The sequence below is a fragment of the Helianthus annuus genome, chromosome 6, assembly GCF_002127325.2.
Source record: "Helianthus annuus cultivar XRQ/B chromosome 6, HanXRQr2.0-SUNRISE, whole genome shotgun sequence".
In the NCBI taxonomy this organism is placed as follows: domain Eukaryota; kingdom Viridiplantae; phylum Streptophyta; class Magnoliopsida; order Asterales; family Asteraceae; genus Helianthus; species Helianthus annuus.
In genome coordinates this window covers 41,948,394-41,968,407 of record NC_035438.2, presented here as the reverse complement: position 1 = coordinate 41,968,407, position 20,014 = coordinate 41,948,394, and the positions used below count along the sequence as shown (strand labels likewise).

At 40.1% G+C, this 20,014-nt stretch overlaps 1 long non-coding RNA gene and 1 other non-coding gene across 2 annotated transcripts; both read left to right on the top strand.

The window, feature by feature from the left end:
* The first annotated feature begins 9,919 nt into the window (after positions 1–9,919).
* LOC118480040 lies at positions 9,920–10,026 on the top strand. The gene has a single exon (XR_004861680.1). It is a non-coding gene; the product is annotated as a small nucleolar RNA R71 (small nucleolar RNA).
* A 6,118-nt stretch (positions 10,027–16,144) lies between these two features.
* LOC118479785 lies at positions 16,145–19,378 on the top strand. Its single transcript, XR_004860666.1, has 2 exons — positions 16,145–16,313; positions 17,866–19,378. It is a non-coding gene; the product is annotated as an uncharacterized LOC118479785 (long non-coding RNA).
* The last annotated feature ends 636 nt before the right edge of the window (positions 19,379–20,014 follow it).

Genomic DNA, 20,014 nt, shown 5'->3' with positions numbered 1-20,014 from the left:
TATTTGGCATGTTAGAAAAGTTAATATTTTTATTTGAAATTTATTTTTTTAGAATTTCGGATACCCGGTTCATTATCCGTATCCGTATCCGAAATTTCGGATATCCGAAAGTCGGATATCCGAAATTTCGGATACGGATTCGGATAGGGAAATCCACTATCCGAAATGTTCGGATATCCGACTTTCGGATATCCGAAATTTCAGATATCCGGTTTTGAACACCCCTACAAGTCAGGCACTTCCCAACATAGAGAGCAATATCCCTTTTCATACCCGGCCACCAGTACTTGTAGCGAAGGTCCTGGTACATTTTATCTACACCAGGATGAATAGAGTACCGGGATTTATGGGCTTCGTCCATCAATATCTGTCGCAAGTTGGTCCGCTTAGGGATCTGAATTCGATCCAGAAAATGGAAAATCCCATTTGATTTACACACAAGCTGGGCTCCATTGTGATAGATTCTTTCCTTCTTCAAAGTGCGCTCATTAAAACAGGCATGTTGGGCTTCGTGGATGAGAGTTTCGAGATCGTGTTGGGCTTGGGTATTTCGAATGCTGAGCAAATAACTCCGTCTGCTGAGAGCGTCGGCTACGACATTCGCTTTGCCTGGGTGATAACAAATCTCACAGTCGTAATCGTTGAGAAGTTCTACCCATCGGCGTTGACGCATATTAAGTTCTTTCTGATCAAATATATGTTGTAGGCTCCTATGATCGGTGAAAATCGTACACTTGGTACCATATAGGTAGTGTCGCCAAATCTTTAATGCAAAAACAACCGCGCCTAGCTCGAGATCATGGGTTGTATAGTTCTTCTCGTGGATTTGAGCTAACGAGACGCGTAAGCTATAACCTTGTCCCGTTGCATCAGAACACAACCAAGACCAAGGTTGGAAGCATCACATTAGACAATGAAGTTGTCGTTTCCGTCAGGCAATGTGAGAACAGGAGCATTGCAAAGCATGTGCTTGAGGGTTTGGAAAGCAGACTCTTGTTCGGTTCCCCAAACAAAAGGCTCGTCTTTATGCGTGAGAGCGGTAAGCGGCACAACGATCTTTGAGAATCCTTCGATAAATCGTCGATAATAGCCCGCTAGTCCGAGAAAAGAACGGACCTCAGATGGGTTCTTAGGTGTAATCCAACTCTTAACTGCTTCAATCTTCGCGGGATCGACATGAATACCTTGACTATTTACGATGTGACCCAGAAACTGAACCTCCTCTAGCCAGAATTCACACTTGGAGAATTTGGCATAGAGTCGATTCCCCTGGAGTAGTTCGAGAACTAAACGTAGATGTTGCGCGTGTTCGGCTTTCGACTTGGAATAGATCAAGTCATCGTCGATGAACACGATGACGAAACAGTCGATGTGGGGTTTACACATGCGATTCATCAGATCCATGAAAACTGCGGGTGCGTTGGTTAAACAAAAAGGCATAACAACGAACTCATAGTGGACGTAACGAGTGCGAAAAGCGGTTTTGGGTATATCCTCCTCTTGAATGCGTAGCTAGTGGTAGCCTGAGCGTAGATCGATCTTCGAGAAGCACGTAGCACCTTGGAGCTGATCAAACAAATCGTCAATGCGAGGCAGGGGATAGTGTTTCTTAATGGTTAGCTTATTCAATTCCCGATAGTCGATGCACATCCTGAACGACCCATCCTTCTTTTTGACGAAAAGGACTGGCGTGCCCCAAGGAGAGGTGCTCGGGCGAATGAAGCCTTTCTCAAGTAATTCCTGGAGCTAATTCGAGAGTTCACGCATTTCGGACGGTGCGAGTCGGTAAGGAGCTTTGGCAACAGGGTTGGCTCCAGGAATGAGGTCGATACGAAAGTCGATATCACAACTTGGCGGTAGTCCAGGAAGATCGTCAGGGAACACTTGAGGAAATTCACGAACCACAGGAACGTCTTTCACTTTTGTCTTCCTTTTCTTTTCCTTCTCCGCTACTACAATGTTAGCCAAGAAAGCTCTGTATTCCTTGCGGAGATACTTGCTAGCTTGGACACATGACATGAGTTTGAGACCTTTCGAAGCAGTTTCACCATAGACGCACAATAAATCACCATTCGCAAGCGAGAATCGAATCATCTTGTCGAAGCACACAACTTCAGCATGGTTTTCGCGAAAAAAGTCCATGCCTATTATGACGTCGAAACTTCCGAGTTGCATCGGGATAAGGTCCATTGGGAAAATGTGATTGTTGAGCTCAAGGGTACAATCACGGAGAACAGAATTAACGGCGACAGTTCTTCCGGTAGCGATTTCAACTGCGAATGTCGAGGGGAGATGGGAGCGCTTACGACTAAGAAGCTTCTCGAATTCAAACGACACAAAGCAATTATCAGCTCCAGTATCAAACAAACACGATGCATAAATACCATTCACAAGGAACGTACCATTGACCACGTTGTTGTCAGCCTGGGATTGGCGCGCATTGATGTTGAACGTTCTGGCGCGTGCGGCTTGTTGCTGTTGCTGAGGCTGTTGCTGCTGATGAGGCTGCTGCTGCTGGGGCTCTTGTTTCACAACCCTGTTTGGCCAGATGTTCGCAAAGTGGTTGGGATCACCACATGCGAAGCAGACTCTGGCGTTGACCGCGGGTGCCTGAGCCGCTTGATGGCCTTGCGGGGCTGGGAGCAGAGCTTGATGAGCAGTGGCAGGAGCTGCGGTGTTGCGGGGACCAGTACGGCAGTTGGCAGTAAAGTGGCCGTACATGTTGCAGTGGGCGCAGAAACGACAGGCAAGACCCACAGGATGATGATAAGAACATGTTGGGCAAGCCGGGTGGGGGGCTGTGTATGCACGCTTTGCTAGCGGTGCATAGGTAACTGGTGTTGGATGGTGGTGGGACTGCTGCTGAGCCGGTACGGCTTGTAAGGGAGCAGCAGTGGTGGTGACAGCACAGTTCTTGTTGCTGGAGCTGCTGTTGTTATTCTTCTTCCTGCAGCGTGAGGACTTCGATGGTTGAGCGGCGGCGGTTCGGAGGATGGTGCGGTGGTAGCTTGATGCAGAGACTTGGAAGCTTTATCCCAAAAACTAGCTTTTACCCGCTTGTCGTTGATTTCAGCGGCAAGCAAGTAAGTTTCTTCGATCGTTGCTGTCTTTGCGGCATGCACAAAATCAGCAACACAGTCGGGTAGAGCTGGGATGTACTTCTTGATTGCCATTTCAGACGTCTTCACTTGATTGGGGCATATGATGCTGAGCTGCTTAAAGCGAGCAGTCAGGGCAGCGTTGTCTCCATCCTTCTGCTTTATGTTCCAAAACTCGTCCTCCAGCTTTTGGCGTTCATGGGGAGGGCAGAATTCGTCCATCATGATGGCTTTCAACTCTTCCCAAGTCAGCTCATAAGCTGCATTATTCCCGTGTTTGTTTCGTTCGGCCGTCCACCAGTCTAGTGCGCGGGACTGGAAGACGCCGGTTGCGTTTAGGGTACGGAGATTTTCAGGACAGCCGCTTTGGCGCAGAGTGACTTCGATGGAATCGAACCATTGAAACATAGCCGTTGGGTCATCTTCTCCAGTGAATTGCTTTGGACCGCAAGCCTTGTACTGCTTGAAGCTGAAAGCAGTCTTGGTAGCAACTTTAGGAGCTTCGGTTCTAGACTCTTCGGACGATTTGCTAACGGTCTCGTAAATTTCACTCACGATCTGGGGCACAACCTTGGCTACTTGTTTAGCGAGGATGGCAGCAAGGCGTTTGTCCCTCTGTTCTTGGCGAGTGAGTCGTGGGTGACGAGGTCCTGATGATGGTCCGGTTAACATTGTCTGCAACAGACATCGTCATAGGTCTCAGACACATCATAATCGATTCTCACCTCACACGTCTAATACTAAAGCTCAGGAACACATTCAATCACATAGTCACATAGACATATAATCACGGATTCACATAAGCACAGAAGCGCATAAGCACGTAGGGCACAGAATCACGGAAGCTGATGTGCGTGTAGTGTAATATATTTTTGGTATATATTTTAAGCCCTTTTTACACTTTTTAGCCAAGTTTTAAATTTATAAAACACGATATTTACTAACACTAAACACACATATGGGCAAGTGCACCCATCGTGGACGTAGTATAGTGTTGGTAAGATACCGAGGTTGTCCAAGGACACAAGAGCTTTTAGTACCGGTTTATCCTCAACGTCTAATTAAAACAAAATCTTAGAAAAAAAAGATTTTTAAACTAAGAAAATGAAACTAACTAAATGCTGAAAAATAAAATAAGAATACAACAGATAGACAAGATGAATCACTTGGATCCGACTCGTGTATTAGTATAACCTTTGATTATTTTCGCACTTTTGCACTTGTTTAAGAGATTATCTTAGTTATTGTAGTAGGCCCCTCTTTTGAACGCGACGTTACCCTCAACTAATATAAAGGGTCGGATTATTGAAAGATAATGAATTTAGTTATTAATGCAAATTATGGTAGGCCCCTCTTTTGGAGGTGACGTTACCCTCGACTAATGTAACATCCCGAAAATATAAAACTTTATATTAGAATTATAAAGTTTAAATAAACAAAAATGTTATTTAACTAGGAAATTATAACCTAGTTAACTACAAGTCTAGAACTAACTTGAAATAGGGTTAAATGACCAAACTACATGTTGAACAAAAGTGGAGTGGTCTATGTTGTTAAAATTGAAACTATATTACTATTTTTAATAAAAAAATAAATAAAAATAAACCAAACACCCCATTTTGGGAGGTCTGGTCGTACAGAAGCAAGGCAGGGGCGATTCCCCACTCCAAAAACCCTAACATCCACAAAACAACCAAGTTGAAGGTCCAAATCTGATCAAAAACAGAAATCGAGCATAGATTATTGATGTGCGTGAAGTGTGTTATATTTTTGATGTATATTTAAGCCCTTTTTACACTTTTAGCCAAGTTTTAAATTTATAAAACACGATATTCACCAACACTAAACACACATATGGGCAAGTGCACCCATCGTGGACGTAGTATAGTGTTGGTAAGATACCGAGGTCGTCCAAGGACACAAGAGCTTTTAATACCGGTTTATCCTCAACGTCTAATCAAATCAAAAAGTGAGAATTAAGTTATTAAACTAAGAAAAATAAAAACTAACTAAATGCTGAAAATAAAAATAAAATAAAAACAGATAGACAAGATGAATCACTTGGATCCGACACGTGTATTAGTATAACCTTTGATTATTTTCGCACTTTTGCACTTGTTTAAGAGATTATCTTAGTTATTGTAGTAGGCCCCTCTTTTGAAGGCGACGTTACCCTCAACCCAGTAGTTTGAGTCAGCAAGGATACAATCCTAAAGGGTCGGATTATTGAAAGATAATGAATTAAGTTATTAATGCAAATTGTGGTAGGCCCCGCTTTTGGCGGTGACGTTACCCTCGGCTAAGTAGTCTGAGTCAGCAGGGATACAGTGCTAAATAGCCGGGTTATAGTATTAATAGTAGTTAACTTATGAGGGGGTCAAAGAGTTTGGATCCCCGCCATCCAATACCTATGGGCATTGAAGGAGATCCTACTAAATTTGACCCAGGTCCCAAGCAGGACCTCTAAACGCTGAACAAGGGCAAGACCCTTACCAAACCGTTCCCTTAACCCCCGACCAGGTAGCCAACATACCTCCATATAGACCGTGGAGATATGAATGGTGAAAATCTTTTATTTTATATAGACAGTAAAATAATGCCAAGACACCACGGACAAACGATAAGGAACGATCACCTTCAACATAAGTAACTAGTTATTAAAGTCATTAATACAAAACCAAATAAAAAGTGCAAAAGATTAAAAATAAAAAGTATTATACTAAACACTTGTCTTCACCAAGTGATGTAAGAGACTTAGGCAAACATGGCCTTGATTGTCAAGAACTCTTACGATCAATCTTGGATCCCGAGACGACTCACACACTCTACGATGGACAATGGATGATGGTGGTGGATGATGGTGTTATGGTGGTGGTGGGTGGTGGATGAAGTGTGAGAGAGGTGGTGTGCCAAGGGATGAGAGAGAATGAAGCCAAGCTCCTCTATTTATAGGCTGAACAGAAAGCTGGACACGGCCCCGTGTCCGCTGGACACGGCCCCGTGCCCGTCTGACATTCTCTCACTTCATTAATTGTAATTGCGAATTACAATTAATGCGCCTGCTGTACTTTCACCACGCCCCCGTGCTCGCTGGACACGGCCCCGTGGTGGGCAATGGAAGCTTCTACTGGTTTGTCTTTTCTGCTGCTTCCTGGGCACGCCCCCGTGTTCGCTGGACACGGGGCGTGTTCAGACTCTGTTTCTTCTCCTTTGCCTTGGGAGGTGCCGTTGAGGGTCCGGGCAGTCCACTTTTGTTCCTTTTCTTGTATTTATGGTAGAATTAGTTGTCTTTTTGCTTCTTTTGTGATTTTGAGCTCATTTCATCCTGAAAATACAAAAGGAAGACAAAAACACTCCTTTTTCCAACATTAGTACTTAAAAAGGGTTAGTTTTATGCCTTAATTGATGTGATTTATATGTTACATTTTACACACATCAAATACCCCCACACTTGAACTTTTGCTTGTACTCAAGCAAAACTCTTTAAATGTGGCTTACACTCCCAAATGGAATAGGTAGAAGAGAAGTTTTTTAGCTTGTCCTAGAGTGTCGGGAATCCAAGGTTTTTTATAGGTTTTATTTTTATTTATTTACAATCCTATTCGTTATGATTTATTTTGAACGTTTCATAAGATGAATTACTTATTTGGGCATAGCATGCCTTTAAAATTCCATTTATATACAAGTTCACATACCTCACGGGAGATCACTCAACACTCGGCCGAAGGTGTATATTTTAGTGAATCACTCGAGAGCGGCACGGAACTCACGTCTTCCATAGGCTTGCCAAGCAATCAATCCTCCTCCTTTTTAACTTTTTACCTTTGTAAATATCAAGAGGACTTTTGGGGTGAAGGCTTGGGTTTAAAGGTGGGTGGTTGGTTAGTGGTTAGTAAAAAGGGCGAAAATCGTAACAAGCGTCGGTTTTCGTGAAGTACCTTGTTTTTAGTGACTTTTTATTTTGAAGTATTTCTCCAAACAAGCTTTTATAGCTTTTGTTTGTTTTTGACTTCATCATCGTCATTTTTTTTTTCGATCGTCACATAAAAAGGTGAGTTTACGAAAAAGCGAACTTGTTACTAAAAATAAAAAGGTTTTTGGTGGGTAAAAAGGGTTTTGGGGTAATGAAATGAAAGGTTTAGGCTCAAAGGGGCTATCTAGGGGGATTTTGGGTAGGTAAAAAAAATGAAAAATAATGGTTTTGAAAGAATAATGGTTAGTCCTAATGCCTCCATCATTTACTTACTTGGGTTTAAGTTGGTAAGGACCGGGAATGTATCGTCGTGGCAAGTTCTAGATTTGTAAGGACCGAGCGGCTATTCACACAAGAAACGAAAAATGAGCATTTAATCTAAATGTGTGTATTTTTATGCTCAATAAAGGCTCAAAACTCACTTTTGTGGGAATGGGTTTTTAATGTGACCAAGCATATATAATCGAATTTTTAACTAGACTTGTTATACCGTTTCATAATTTTCTTATGTTGGTTCTTTTTTTATCACGACCCTATCGGTTGTAAACTTGTAAAAATATAACCTTTTTAGAACTTGTTATTCCCAACTTAAACTAAGACAAGTAAATAAAAAAAATGAAAAAGTTTTTGAAAAAATTTGGGGTGTTTAGCGGTTCCAATAGAGTTTTGTGTAAGGCTTGTGTTTAGGATTTTGCAAAGTTTCAAGGGTTTTAGCATCCCCCCCACACTTAAATTACACATTGTCCTCAATGTGTCCAAAAATAATGTTTTTGGTTGATTAGAATGTATAAAAGTGGGTTAAAAAGCAAAGATTTATGTTACTGGCATCCTGGACACGGCCCCGTGTTGACCGGGCACGGCCCCGTGGTCAAGTGCCAGTAACAAAAATTACAGAATTGAAACAGAAGCCTGGACACGGGGGCGTGTCCGCTGAACACGGCCCGTGTCCAGTTACCTGAACTGGGTGATTTTCTGCAGGGGCTCAGCACGGGGCCGTGTTGGTTGGGCACGGCCCGTGTTGAGCCTTCTGTGATGGAGATTTTTGTCGGGTTGCTCTGTTCTTCGTGCATGGTTCCATTTTTCTCGTTCCCTTTTTCATCCATTACCACCATGAGTGTGTTTTATTCTGCAAAAACTAAAAGATTAAACTAAACTAAGGATAGATCCGCGGAATGCCTCCGTGGTGCGCCACGTTTATAAGGGTCCTTGGCTAGACCCGATTCCCGGTTATATATCTTCTGAGTGGAGTGCCTTGCTTCGTCGGAGAGCGGCCTCCAAGCTTGAATCAATAACCTTCATGTAATTGACTGGGTCGTCATCCTCTATTCTCTTCCCAACTCCGAACTTCACCTCATCGTCCCCATACCTCAAAGTCAGTGTCCCGTCATTCATGTCTACCACTGCTTGTGCTGTGGCAAGGAAGGGTCTCCCTAGGATAAGGGGGACCTCGGTGTCTTCCTCCATGTCGAGTATGACAAAGTCAACTGGATAAACGAATCTGCTTATCCTTACCAAGACATTCTCGATGACACCTTGTGGGAACTTGACTGATCGATCAGCGAGTTGTATGCTTATTTTTGTAGGGCTCGTGGTTCCCAAGCCAAGCCTTTTGAACATCGATGAGGGCATGAGGTTAATGCTAGCCCCTAAGTCGGCCAAGGCATTGCGAACGGGTGATTCCCCTATTGAGCATGGAATCGTGAAACTTCCGGGATCGATTTTCTTTTGGGGTAGTTTATTGAGTACGAGGGCAGAGCATTCTTCGCCTAAATTAACTAATTGTAAATTTTCAATTTTCTTTTTATGTGTAAGGAAGTCCCTCATAAATTTAGAGTATTTGGGCATTTGGGTTAGGACTTCGATAAAAGGAATATTGACATGCAATTGTTTTAACAGACTTTCGAATTTTGCGAACTGCTCATTGGTCTTTTGACGAATTAACCTACCGGGGTACGGAACTCGAGGAGCCTTGGTAGGCTCTGGTGATGGGGGAGAGTTCTTTTCCTGCAGATGTGTTGGCATTGTTTCTTTCGTTGGTGGAGGTACTTCTGCAGGCCCTACGGTGCGGTTTCGTAGTGTGATGAGGTGAACTTGCGCCTTTGGGTTTGTTTCGGTATTGCTAGGTAATGCGCCTTGCGGTCTCTCGGAAAAATTTTGTGCTAGTTGATTTATTTGTTTTTCTATGTTTTGAATGCTAGCTTGTTGATTCCTAAAATTATATTCTAATTGTAGAAATCTTTCCGAGTTTTTCTTATCAGTGTCAGAGACGAGGCGAGATATAGTATCTTCGAGCCTTTCTCGTCCACCTTGTTGTTGAGTGAAATTTTGTGACTCATTTCTTGATTGCTGAAAGTTTGTTCGTTGGGTTTGTTGGTTACTACTATTGCCGGTTTCCCTCCAACCAAGGTTTGGGTGGTTTCGCCATCCTTGGTTGTAAGTTCCCGTTGGAGGACCCGACGGCCTAGGTCTATTATCAATGTAGTTTACCATTTCTTGTTGATCGTCCGTTTCTTTCATGCAACTCCAATTTTCATGTGACCCACCACACCCTTCACAAGCCATAACCGAGACTGTTTTTGTCATTTCTAATTTTTTTATTTTTGAAGAAAGGGCCTCGATTTGGGCTTGTAAAGAGGTGCTTTCGTCGACCTTATGGGCGCCCGGGGCGATAGACTTATTTCCCCGGGGAGTGTGCCATTGAAAATTGGTTTGAGCAATTTCCTCAATCTGATTATATATTTCGTGTGGGCGTCGATTACCTAAAAGTCCCCCGGAGCTAGAATCAAGTGTCTGCCTAGTGTGTGGCAACAATCCATTGTAGAAAGTGGATACTTGTTGCCATATTGCGAGGCCGTGATGGGGACACTTGCGTAATAGCTCCTTGAACCTTTCCCAAGTTTCATATAAGGATTCCCCGTCCTCTTGTGAGTATGTATTAATTTCAGCCATTAATTTAGCAGTTTTAGAAGGAGGGAAATACTTATATAGAAATTTTTGGGCTAGTTCATCCCAGGTGTTTACCGATCCAGCTGGGAGGGTGTTGAGCCAAGCTTTCGCTCGGTCTTTTAGTGAGAATGGAAACATACGGAGGCGGATGGCGTCGTTTGATGCTCCATTGATCCGAAAGGTATCACATATTTCTAAGAAATTAGTTATATGTAGATGAGGATCCTCGTCCGCAAGTCCGTGGAAGGTTGCGGAGTTTTGGAGCATTTGTATCAAATGCGGTCGAAGTTCGAAGTTATTGGCTTCGACATTCGGAGCATTGATAGCGGCGCCTAGATTACCTACGGTGGGCCGTAGATAATCCATAAGGGTACGTTGGTCCGCCATTGGGGGTGGATCACCCGAAACCTTCTCTTGGTTTTTGGCATTTAACCTTTTTCTGAGAAAGCGTTCGGGTTCTTCTAGCGGTTCCTTTATGTCTTTATTGGAACTGGAGCTCATACACTACGTGAGGATGGCGTCGGGTTCCAAGTCCTGCAATAAAAACAGAAAAGAATGTTGGTCAGAAGGTTCACCACGGCCCCGTGTTGAGTGAACACGGCCCCGTGGTCGGAATTACAGTGATTGTTTTTTAGATCCCAGTTACTGGAAGTTGGACACGGCCCCGTGTTGCACCGGCACGGCCCCGTGGTCAGCCTTCTGTAACTTGAAAAACAAAAACTGCCAGTAACGTTGCTGAGCACGGGCCGTGTCCGACCAGGCACGGCCCCGTGCTGAGCTCTGCAGAAGCTGAAAATCTAAAAAAAAAATCCTAAAAAAAATTAAAGAAAAATAAAAATATGATTAGGCCGTTGATTCCTAACTTTCTTAAAATCCTTGTGTCCCCGGCAACGGCGCCAAAAACTTGATGTGCGTGAAGTGTGTTATATTTTTGATGTATATTTAAGCCCTTTTTACACTTTTAGCCAAGTTTTAAATTTATAAAACACGATATTCACTAACACTAAACACACATATGGGCAAGTGCACCCATCGTGGACGTAGTATAGTGTTGGTAAGATACCGAGGTCGTCCAAGGACACAAGAGCTTTTAATACCGGTTTATCCTCAACATCTAATCAAATCAAAAAGTGAGAATTAAGTTATTAAACTAAGAAAAATAAAAACTAACTAAATGCTGAAAATAAAAATAAAATAAAAACAGATAGACAAGATGAATCACTTGGATCCGACACGTGTATTAGTATAACCTTTGATTATTTTCGCACTTTTGCACTTGTTTAAGAGATTATCTTAGTTATTGTAGTAGGCCCCTCTTTTGAAGGCGACGTTACCCTCAACCCAGTAGTTTGAGTCAGCAAGGATACAATCCTAAAGGGTCGGATTATTGAAAGATAATGAATTAAGTTATTAATGCAAATTGTGGTAGGCCCCGCTTTTGGCGGTGACGTTACCCTCGGCTAAGTAGTCTGAGTCAGCAGGGATACAGTCCTAAATAGCCGGGTTATAGTATTAATAGTAGTTAACTTATGAGGGGGTCAAAGAGTTTGGATCCCCGCCATCCAATACCTATGGGCATTGAAGGAGATCCTACTAAATTTGACCCAGGTCCCAAGCAGGACCTCTAAACGCTGAACAAGGGCAAGACCCTTACCAAACCGTTCCCTTAACCCCCGACCAGGTAGCCAACATACCTCCATATAGACCGTGGAGATATGAATGGTGAAAATCTTTTATTTTATATAGACAGTAAAATAATGCCAAGACACCACGGACAAACGATAAGGAAAGATCACCTTCAACATAAGTAACTAGTTATTAAAGTCATTAATACAAAACCAAATAAAAAGTGCAAAAGATTAAAAATAAAAAGTATTATACTAAACACTTGTCTTCACCAAGTGATGTAAGAGACTTAGGCAAACACGGCCTTGATTGTCAAGAACTCTTACGATCAATCTTGGATCCCGAGACGACTCACACACTCTACGATGGACAATGGATGATGGTGGTGGATGATGGTGTTATGGTGGTGGTGGGTGGTGGATGAAGTGTGAGAGAGGTGGTGTGCCAAGGGATGAGAGAGAATGAAGCCAAACTCCTCTATTTATAGGCTGAACAGAAGGCTGGACACGGCCCCGTGTCCGCTGGACACGGCCCCGTGCCCGTCTGACATTCTCTCACTTCATTAATTGTAATTGCGAATTACAATTAATGCGCCTGCTGTACTTTCACCACGCCCCCGTGCTCGCTGGACACGGCCCCGTGGTGGGCAATGGAAGCTTCTACTGGTTTGTCTTTTCTGCTGCTTCCTGGGCACGCCCCCGTGTTCGCTGGACACGGGGCGTGTTCAGACTCTGTTTCTTCTCCTTTGCCTTGGGAGGTGCCGTTGAGGGTCCGGGCAGTCCACTTTTGTTCCTTTTCTTGTATTTATGGTAGAATTAGTTGTCTTTTTGCTTCTTTTGTGATTTTGAGCTCATTTCATCCTGAAAATACAAAAGGAAGACAAAAACACTCCTTTTTCCAACATTAGTACTTAAAAAGGGTTAGTTTTATGCCTTAATTGATGTGATTTATATGTTGCATTTTACACACATCAATTATTGATCCTCATCACAAGGGGATTACGAGGTATGTAAAATATGATGAAAACTCTCAACTAGAAATTCTCACAAATTTGGGAAATCCGAAATTTAAGGTTTGCATGTTTGTTTTTTTGATGGATTAAGAACAATATAGTGTCTATGGACAAACCCTAGACAATTATGAGTTTAAATCATGTGTAATTTAGCAAAATCCATGAACACCCTTATAGGTGATTAGTGGGTTAGGTAGAAATTGATAAACACTAGGAAATTGGGTATTGTTCTAGTGTAATTTGACAATTATGAAGTGATTTCAGAATTGTAGAAGCTAACAATTATGTAAAATGGTTGATTGATGTGAAATTAGGGCTAAGTGATGAACTAGAGACTTGATATTTAATCATGTAAAAATCTGCCCATAAAGTGTTTGTGAAAACGCCTCAAAGAAGGCTTAAAACTGAAATTGAAGTTTAAACGCATAATTATGATGCTTCGGTGTATCATGCGACAAATGGTTTTAAAAGGAGTTCTAAACATGTTTACGATTGAACTCTTTAGGCAAAGAATCCGGAACGTCAAACGGACAAGCCGGAGGTGATACACGCTTGGAAGGTGTGCTTTAAAGGTACGTAACTACGGTTCCGTTACGTTATGCTTGATTTTGTATTCTAGCTAGTGGACTTTAAATTAGCATAATACATGAAATTGGCATTTACTTGAAGTGATGAAGATCACTAGGGAAATAAACGGGTCAAAAGGTAAAATTATCACCCTTTGACAATATTGTCTAATGGTTTGTCGAGTTACATGTTATAGGAATAAATAGCAAATGGATAAGTACATCGCTATTGCTTAGCGATTACGAAGGCAAGGTATTGAAACGAGTCAATGTATTGATCCGAGCCAGGTATGTATAATAACACAACTCATCATGTAGAATTTGGAGTTCTATAAGAATTAGACAATGTTAAAGTGTAGATATTCGGTTATCTTTAAGGTAAACCAAATAAATTGAATTATGTTCATGGTGTTTTAGAAGCACATGGGTTTATAAATAAGATTATAGTTAAAAGGGTCGGATTTTGGGTTAATCAAGTATTTAAAGGACCCTTGTAGTTAAAGAAGGAGGAAAATTGACCAAATTTCCCTTGTAAGCCAATTCGGACGAATGACCCTTAAAGGTGGTTCGGGAATAAGTTTTATGATTATATAAATGCTTAGGATAAGTTAGATAGTGAAAACGTAAATTCTTGGGTCGAAGGGCTTTATATGAGTCTTTGCCGTAAAATGGTAATCCGAGGGGTAAAACTCGGAACATATAGATATCCACATTAAAACCAATACACACATAGTTGTAGTGGGAGGTTACTAGATAAGGAATGTAGAACTACAATGCTAGAAGGGAATGAAAGCGATTTCAAGCTTTAAAGTGCTTAAAATACCCTTAACGGGTCAAAATAAGCATACGAGCGAAAACGGGTTTAAATTGTGTAGTAAACCTATGGTTAGAACCTAATATAGTAGGTAACGTTAATTAGAAGAAGGGTATGAGATATAGGAATCAAATAAATAGGTTTGCTTGATAAAATGCTTAAACGGGTTAAAATTCGGTAAAAGGGGAACGAGTCGAAGGCTTAGAAGTCTCAAAATTTATTATGTTGGATGTTGGATTTTAACTTCATATGATGGAGAATTAAATTACGGACGTGTAGGAAAACGAATTGCGTAAAACGGATCAATAACGAAGAAGTTATGGCCGTTTCCGTGAAATCGGGTTGAGCTGGGAACGTACAGCAACAGCTGAAGCAACAGCCTGTGAAAAAGGGGGCCTAGCGTGATGCGACGCCCCTTGGCGTCACGCGACGCCCCTAACTCCGGAAAATCTTTAATTTTTGTCATTTTAACCCCTGTACTTGTTTGAACTTATTATTTGACTATCAAAACTAACTTTTAAGTTGGTTTTGATCATAGGTGATCGTCGAGAGTGCCCGGATGAAGATCAAGCGACGAGCAAGGACCGAACACGATCACGAATTAAGCTTCCGCACTATGCATCGTTATTATGTTAAACGACGAACATACACATTATATGTTGTAACTTTTAAAATCGTAAAAAGTTTTAATAAACCCGTAATTTCCAATGTATATGTAATCTTAATTATATGATCGTTTTTCGTAAATGATACGTTAAACCTAAATTTATAAGAACGGGTGTTACAAGTTGGTATCAGAGCCTTGGTTTAAGAGATTCAAGTATGGCGGGAAAGCTATGCTTGGACTTAAACCTTACGCTCTTGATAAAGATTGGTGTTCGGTTCGAGGCTTGATCGCAAATCCGGTAAGTACATGTATATCAATGGTTTAATATGATTAAAGTGTTGAGAACAACACATATGGTTATCGTGTAATACACGTTACACCAATAAAGTCGATATAGAATAGATATAGTCAATGAAATTACACGCGTTGATGCGTATAGTAGAAAAGCCTTGTATTATAATACGGGCATCCTTTAATGTTGAAGTTATTAACATTGGTGTATTTTTTAGTTGAAGGACACTCGCATATAAGGATAGCGAGGGCTTAACAAATTACGGATATGATAGAAGAACGGTCCGAAGTATGACAAGAGGAGCATGCTCACCAAGGACTAAATCACGTAACGACCCCTAACAAAGTTAAAGTCAAGAAACGCCCGTCGGGGCAAACATTACCAAATGCACACTTTTAAATTTAATTGCACAAGTAGTAATATGCAACAAACACGTAAGTAATGACGGTTGCATACACATATGATAGAACTTAGAAAACCTGATTTCCAAAAGAAATTTAATAGAAAATGTGTTATTCATGATGATGAATAACAAATGAGTAACAAGATTGGTTCATATGGAAACTTGGATTAGGGTAATTATCCAAGTGGAAAACTCTCAATTTAGTGCTATTAAGAAAAGTAGCAATCACATTAACAAATGTGATTATATATTAGTTTGATAAAAAGGAAAAACATTGTATATGTTCATGAATGAAACATGTAAATCAAATAACTATTAAATGGTAACTAAATAAATGGTTGCCAATGAAAGTTAAGAATGTAGAAAGATTAGAGGCGTCACTTACATGAGGTGTAGTGCGGAAATTATGAAAAGGTCATGTGTGTCATGTGTTGATCGCTTACTCTGGCCAAGTAAGTAGTGAACACATGATGCCATGAACTTTTTATGATAGACATATTTACATTTGATGTAGTAGGGACGGGGCGAATGGGACGAATTAAAAAGGTACCCAAATGAATCAAACAAGTAAGATGTTTGATAGTAAACGTAAACGTGTAACACCCCAAAATTCGAATTATTAAATTCATTAGCATGTTATCATGATTAATAAAATGTGAGAAATATGTTATTTAACTTGGTTACCGATACAAGTTAGATAGTAGTAATAAAGATTGGTGCATAAACAATTACCACACTAAACTTAAGGGGCTAAAGGTGACATGTTATGAAAGTTGAATTAATAAAAATGAAATCAAAAAAAAAATAAAAAATAAAACACACACATCAGATGTGTGTGTGTGTTCGACGCCAGAGCCAAGAGAAGAAGGGGAAACCCTTTCTAATCACACAAATTCATCTAATTGAAGCCCTAATCATGGCCATTGCTCATGCATGTTGGTGATTTCTTGATCATCTAGACTTACTAAAGCTTAAGGTAAGAAGAATTTGGCATTTTGATGAACTTGATTATGTTAGGGTTCAAGAAAATCCATGAGTTTATATGGAATTAGAATGATGTTGAACTAGGATCACCATCTAGAACATTATGTGTGCTTAAAAATTGGCTAATCAATGTTGGAAGTGAAAACCCACATAGAGTAGAGTGGGTATGAGTTGTATGCTTGCTAAAGTTATCATGTTTAAGTAGAATCATGGCCGAATTTTTAGTTATCTTAGTGAATTAGAATGAAACCCATGTGTAGCGTAAGAATGATTATGATGAACATGTGAATTTTGATATTAAGATTATGTTGTTGCACAAGATGTTATATGATAGGTTTTGATAGTAAACATGATGTAGAATTGATGACAATGTGATATTGCTTGAAAAAAAATAGTTCAAGAGATGAATTTGGGAAGAACATGCTTAAACCACTTGTACACTATGCTTGGAAAGTAGATCGCACACCAAGTGTTTGATGAAATGCCTAGTATAGGTTAGTATGTGTTATCACTTGTATGGAATGTTAATTAAATAGTAATGAAGGCGATTATGTATTATAAGTATGAAAAGTGCTTAGTTATGATGTTGTGTACAAAATGACATGCTACATGTATCGAGTAACAAAGCTGATTAGAATTAAAATTTGTTGCGCAACAATTTTGCAAAAATCATATAAAATCATAGGAAGGACCTGTGAGGTCGAGCCTTATATGCTCAAAAAGCTATTTAAACATATTACATTTTGTGTTTGAACATGTTTGTTGAATTCGGATGTTAAACAGGCCAAAACAGTGCCCAAAGTCGGCAATACTGTTTTGACAGCAAGCTGTTTGGAAGCATTTCAGCTTCTGTGCTGATTTTGTAAAAATCATATAAAATCATAGGAACGTCCGATTGTTACGATCTTTATATGCTTAGAAAGGTCTCTGAGTGTAGATCATTTCATATTTGAACATGAAGAACTGAATCAGAAGATAAATGGGTTAAAATGTGCCGTGAACAGCTGCTGCGCAGAAAGTTGCTGCACATTTTTAGTATAAATATTAAGTAAAAATAGTTGTATTGTTATGCACACTTGTATGAATCATGAACTACTGATTTTAATAAATTATTAGTAAGTTATTTGATTGTTTTAAGTGTCTAAAACACTTACCAACTAGTTTATGCATATGATTGCACCAACGGGTCGAAACGGGTTGTTGATAGAAAATAGTAGAATGGATGTGTAAAAACCAAGGTGTTAAGAAATGGTATGAAATGTTTAACGTATGAAACAAGTTGCCTAACTTAGAAAATGTTATATTCTAAGTATGGAATTTTGAAAGAATAACGAACATGATGTAAATACATAATTATGCATGCTAGAAGCTCATGTATGACTTTTGTGATGATGGAATGATAAATTGTTAAATTGATTAGCATTGTAGTATTATGATACATGTTGAACTCGTTAAGCGATTGACACGTGAATAGAAGTGTGATTAGTGATGCGTATGATTACGTATACTAACTATTGAATGGATGTAATGGAATGAGATAACAGGAACGTGTCAAGGAGAGCTCAAGCATAGGAGGATAACGGGTCAAGATAAGGCAAGGTGACAAATACACTTATTGGAGTACTCAAGGTAAGTGATTTCCGTAGTCACTTCTTAGTTTGTTTAAGTAATACAACGCTTTATTTAATTAGACATGATGTTTGATGTCAATTATGCGTTGAAGTCTTTCATTGTGCATAATGGGAATAAAGTTGATTAAAACGCCCTTGATGGGTATGTTGGGCGAACAATCTTAAAGTAGACTGTAATGGTTATGGTCTAGTGTGAAAATGTGGAGTATGGTTTTGTATGTCATAAACCACTTAATGCGTAAATAACCATAACGGGTCGAAAATAAGCATTTGAGCGAAAATGGGTTAAGAGGATGCAAGACATCCGAGAATTTAATCTTTTATGATAGACGTCAACGAAATCATTAAGTTCATATGAGATTGAGGTCAAATAATCAGATTATGTTGATATACTCTCGAACGGGTCAAATAGTTAGAAAATGATTATAAGTCGAATGCATGTAAGTTAAGAATTTCCTTAATCCGGATGTAGGATTTTAAGTTCATATGAAAGAATTTGAATTTACAAGCATGTAGGAAGAAACGGGAGGTTAAACGGGTAAACGGTTTAAAAGTTATGCGAGTTTTAGTGCGTTCGAACGACGAAAACAACACAGCAGAAAAATGGCAAAAGCAGAGGCCGTCGCCGACGCCTCGTGCTTTATCAGTTTGCTCCGACGTCCTATTTTCCTGTCTACGGGGTTTTTAAGCTACGGGAAAAACTAAAATCGCCGACGCCCTGTAGTGCCGTCGCCGACGGCCTCCCCATGATTAGAATGCTGAAATTTGTTAACTAAGTTGTTTAATGTATCGTAAGCTTCGGTATATCAACCGTGGTCTATGGTAAGCCTTCTAAACCAAATTTTGGGTGTTCTCTTGATGTTTTTGGGTTCTAAACCCAAGAATAAGCACCGTATAAATAATGTACGAATACGATAAGTGAATACGAACAAGTTAAACAAGAATTGGATGTAAGTAAAATATGCGTAGACACGAATATGTAAGCACGCAAGTACGTATGCAGGTATGCTTGGTTTCAATATGTTTGGGTAAGGATCTCACTAACAATGTGCTTGAGATTGGTAGGTAATGCAGGAATGAGAACGACGGATTCTCGTGGAATGGAAGCTGAACTCAGAACGAGAGAATCCGAGAGGATAGTCGGATAAATCAAAGTTTACATTGTCGAATGTTATACTATTTAATTATATGTGAATTTAGTTGTACGATGATGTCAATGACTAATGGTTAAGTTGTATGTGATGCCCACAGGTACTACTCGGACTTCTTCTACCTTTAAGGATGATAAGCGGGCGTGGATCGAGTCGAAGAGCAAGGATTGTACGGAAAGAACGACCACATAGTTTGAAATACGTAATGCTTTGAAACGTTAATTTAATGCAAAAATATTGTAAACCTCTTCCAGTAAGCGCCTAACATTTTCGTATTTGAGCTTGTATGTAAGTAACGTGTCTAATAAAGAAAGAAATTTGAAGGCTCGTATTTCCGCTGCGTCATTTTAAAGCTATTACATGTTAGGGTGTAACAAAACGCAAGTCGGATGACGGGAGCGTATTACGCTAGAATAACGAGCCCGAGAGAAGGGACAAAGATTAAAGTAAATGGAAATACAGACCGACTAATAGGAATGCTAACGTATAAGGATAGAAGTTTGACTGTCACAAGTGATGAAATTCACATGGACAAGTCAAACTTAATTGAATAAAAGCAATGGATCTCGCTAAGACGACCAAATAAATTAAAATTATGTTTAAAACCATATAGAAATGGTTACTTGAGAATGATTACGGTAAAGATACCCGATGAATTGGTAGGATTTGGAAAGAATGCGTAAACCAAGAGACGGGAGCGCGAAACAGAAAATCAAAAGACTCGGAATATGAGTCATGACTAAAAGACAATGAGAATTTGCAAACAGAAATGTTAATAACTACGCTCAACTATTTTAAAGTTGAACGGGTCGAATAAAGAACAGAGTTTGATGTTCACGAGTGATGAAATTTCACACGAACAAGTCAAACGAGATAAATAAAGGATAAAAACTTGGTAGTGCAAGTAAGCG